This window comes from Argopecten irradians, chromosome 4 (assembly GCF_041381155.1).
Source record: "Argopecten irradians isolate NY chromosome 4, Ai_NY, whole genome shotgun sequence".
Taxonomy (NCBI): Eukaryota; Metazoa; Mollusca; class Bivalvia; order Pectinida; family Pectinidae; genus Argopecten; species Argopecten irradians.
The window spans coordinates 12,551,245-12,555,646 of NC_091137.1; the positions used below are offsets into that span (position 1 = coordinate 12,551,245).

At 32.7% G+C, this 4,402-nt stretch overlaps 1 long non-coding RNA gene across 1 annotated transcript; it reads left to right on the plus strand.

Annotated features, from left to right (window-relative positions):
* The first annotated feature begins 2,893 nt into the window (after positions 1 to 2,893).
* LOC138320644 (uncharacterized) lies at positions 2,894 to 4,115 on the plus strand. The gene is made up of 2 exons (XR_011208226.1): positions 2,894 to 3,033; positions 3,871 to 4,115. It is a non-coding gene; the product is annotated as an uncharacterized lncRNA (long non-coding RNA).
* The last annotated feature ends 287 nt before the right edge of the window (positions 4,116 to 4,402 follow it).

Genomic DNA, 4,402 nt, shown 5'->3' on the forward strand with positions numbered 1-4,402 from the left:
AGACCAGGATGAATACATGAGGTTGGGAAGTTGTAACTTGAGTGGGGGGGTTGAAATATAGAAGAGATATAGCTCATAACAGAATAACTGGAAGGTGGAAGGGTGCTTTTTCATTGAATCGGGTCATTGCATATTTGGTGGGAGTTTACATGGACTTTTTTTTATTTTGGGGTTAGTTTTGTCTCTACATCGTGATTTTGGCAGCAAACTTTGAATCCATTTGGAACTGTCTATCTTTCTTTTTTTCCTCTGTGTAGCTATTTCTTACTGGTATTTCACCCTCCGCCCAAGGCAACAACTTACCAATAGGTACCACTTTTTTGTTTAGAACTTCAAAATCAAAGACAGTTTGTACATAGTACTACATACTAAATTGTAGTCTTGTGTTTGTAATCACTGTTACTACAGTATTAATACATAAATGGTCTATGTAGAGTTACACATAGACAAATAAATGTGAAATTTGTTTCAGACAAAAAGATTTTTAAATTTCAGATAACCTTGTAGTTTTATGGTTTGGTTTTTATATGCTTGAGTCTACTCTTTGTAAAGTAGATTTTAGAAAATCCTTAAGACAAATCAAATCATGCAAATCGAAAAAAAACACAACGCAGTAGCAGCACGCGTATACAACAAGGCAGATACCAAAACACAAGTTCAGTACAAGACTCATGATGGAAAAACCTCAACTGGACCTCACTACAAAAACACGCAGACACAAGAACACGTTTAATTTTATTTTATTAAAATCTACACCTTCATGTGGCCAATAAACTATAGTCTCAAATTCTCAATCTGACTGACTTCAGGACGAGACAATCACATCCATTCACATATAGGCATATAGCTGCCACCCAAGGGGACATATTAAAACACTCTTTTTTTTCCACACACAATTAAAAATATGGAAACATCCTACCGGTGGGCTACAGTTACAAAGCACTACATCAGAGTGTCTTAATGTCACAATCCCTAAAAAAAACAGAAACTGAAAACCTAAACCCCACTCCTAATATTTCTTTCATATTTTTTACTTTTAACTTGTCACTTAAGAAAATAATAATAAAATTACAATGCACCTTCACGACACTGTAATAAACTTCACTCTTTTTTTTTCCACAATCCTTCCGCCTCTGCCAATCCGCACAACGTATAATCATACGGCATTCGATGGATTTGTGTTTCTTATAAGAAGAAGGAAGTAAGAAGACAATGTTATCTATATTTGTTATATGTAAAAACAAATCCTTATATTTTAACAAGTAATTGAAAAGCGTATCTCACAAGCCCTGACAAACAAATGGGGCCAGGCATATGGATGCTGAGAATTATAATCACTGAAATCTAGAGGACTAATTATAAACCAAAATATTTCTACAAAGTTTTTTAAACAATGAAAAAGTATTGCATCATAATTTTATTTAATGATTACAGTTGAAAGGCAAACATTTAATTAAATTAATACTGTTTAAATGTTCTGTCATGATCTTCTAGGTCCATATTGGAAACAGTTTACTTTCAAGAGCACTCATATCAACATTCTTCAGTCTTCATATGATGCTAATTGTATGTATATGTATACATACACTTGTATACAGGTCCAAGGGATGAACTTTCTGTATTCATGTCACTATGCATGCATGGTGCCTGAAAAAAAGAACCAACAATTTTTTATATCTGTTGAAAATGACAAAAATTGAAATGATCAATTTCAAATATATATAAATGAATAAATGTAGGTTCATTCTACAGGTTTTTTTTTTATTTTAGAGAAAACATTTTATAAGTTGTGAATGTGTCACTGATGCATTTGATAGAATCAAATATTGTTTCAAAAAAGATACAAAATTCATTATCTATAGTTCCAACAAAAAATTTCAGAATAATTATAAATGATACATGGCTGCAGTACATACACATGAACCAGGTACAGTTGTAATAAATATACAAACACTATTTATTATTATGACCAGAAATAATACTGTATGTGTCCTCCAAATATATCTAAAGAACAAGCTAAAACCTACATGTACATATGTATATGTGTATATCAGAACATATACAATACAATTTTACCGATTAACCTACAATGTAAATCCTATATACAATGTATGTGTATAAACACTACCAGAACATGTACAGAACAAAAATTTACAAATTAAAAATCTATAAATATATACATCAGAACTGTATGAATTGACCGGTAGCATAATATTATAGATTAATTGAAACAAATCTTAGCTTGATAATGCACTAGCGGTTACATTCTAACTGTACATGCATTACAACGGTACATTTTATAAAAATACAGGGCATTCATTACCCCTAAAGAGGCCCCACGAAAGAACCGCTATTTACCCCAGGGTTACGTTTTACGCGATTGGGGAACAGGTATGAAACATGTGACCATATGTGACCACTCATTTATGAAAAAATACTGCTAGGGACTATTTACATAATGATCAAAATACGAAGACTCACTCACTATCAGCTGAGCAGGGAGTACCGGGTAGTAGGCCTAGGTACGTACAGTAGCGGTCCGGAGCCGCGTGCTCGTTTAAAGCGAATAGTCGGGCAAGTGACTGTAAAATCGGTAAAAATGGTATTAATATATCCGGTATAATTTCTTATGAATTAGAAAAATAAAACTTTCCGTCAAAATCGCTGTACATGCGAAGAAAATAATAATATCTATGGGAATCCTAAAAGTCCTCCCGGACGGCTAAGAGTGCAGTTCAATCTTAACGCATGCGCAACACCCACCACTCTCCGTAGTAAACAAAACATGGCTACCGTAGTTTTGAACCAACATGTTTCCGCCAAAACAACCAACTGACTCACCTAAAATGCGAAAGGAAAGGCAATGGAGCAGCGACAATCCCAACAACTGACTCGGTAAACATTACGACGCATGGAGAGTGTTAATACAACTTGTTATAGTGAAGAGAACAGTTCAAACGAGCACGCGGCTCCGGACCGCTACTGAACGTACCTAGGCCTACTACCCGGTACTCCCTGCTCAGCTGATAGTGAGTGAGTCTTCGTATTTTGATCATTATGTAAATAGTCCCTAGCAGTATTTTTTCATAAATGAGTGGTCACATATGGTCACACATGTTTCATACCTGTTCCCCAATCGCGTAAAACGTAACCCTGGGGTAAATAGCGGTTCTTTCGTGGGGCCTCTTTAGGGGTAATGAATGCCCTGTATTTTTATAAAATGTACCGTTGTAATGCATGTACAGTTAGAATGTAACCGCTAGTGCATTATCAAGCTAAGATTTGTTTCAATTAATCTATAATATTATGCTACCGGTCAATTCATACAGTTCTGATGTATATATTTATAGATTTTTAATTTGTAAATTTTTGTTCTGTACATGTTCTGGTAGTGTTATACACATACATTGTATATAGGATTTACATTGTAGGTTAATCGGTAAAATTGTATTGTATATGTTCTGATATACACATATACATATGTACATGTAGGTTTTAGCTTGTTCTTTAGATATATTTGGAGGACACATACAGTATTATTTCTGGTCATAATAATAAATAGTGTTTGTATATTTATTACAACTGTACCTGGTTCATGTGTATGTACTGCAGCCATGTATCATTTATAATTATTCTGAATTTTTGTTGGAACTATAGATAATGAATTTTGTATCTTTTTTGAAACAATATTTGATTCTATCAAATGCATCAGTGACACATTCACAACTTATTAAAATGTTTTCTCTAAAATAAAAAAAAAAAACCTGTAGAATGAACCTACATTTATTCATTTATATATATTTGAAATTGATCATTTCAATTTTTTGTCATTTTCAACAGATATAAAAAATTGTTGGTTCTTTTTTTCAGGCACCATGCATGCATAGTGACATGAATACAGAAAGTTCATCCCTTGGACCTGTATACAAGTGTATGTATACATATACATACAATTAGCATCATATGAAGACTGAAGAATGTTGATATGAGTGCTCTTGAAAGTAAACTTTTCCAATATGGACCTAGAAGATCATGAACAGAACATTTAAACAGTATTAATTTATTAAATGTTCCTTTCAACTGTAATCATTAAATAAAATTATGATGCAATACTTTTTCATTGTTTAACTTTGTAGAAATATTTGTTTATATTAGTCCTCTAGATCCAGTGATTATAATTCTTGCATCCATATGCCGGCCCATTTGTTTGTCAGGGCTTGTGAGATAGCTTTTCAATTACTTTTAAAATATAAGGATTTTTTTTACATATAGCAATATAGATACCATTGTCTTAGGATTTCTAAATTCTACTTTACAAGAGAGTAGACTCAACATATAAATAAAACCATAAAACTAGCAAGTTATCTGAAATGTTAAAAATCTTTTTGTCTGAACCAAATTT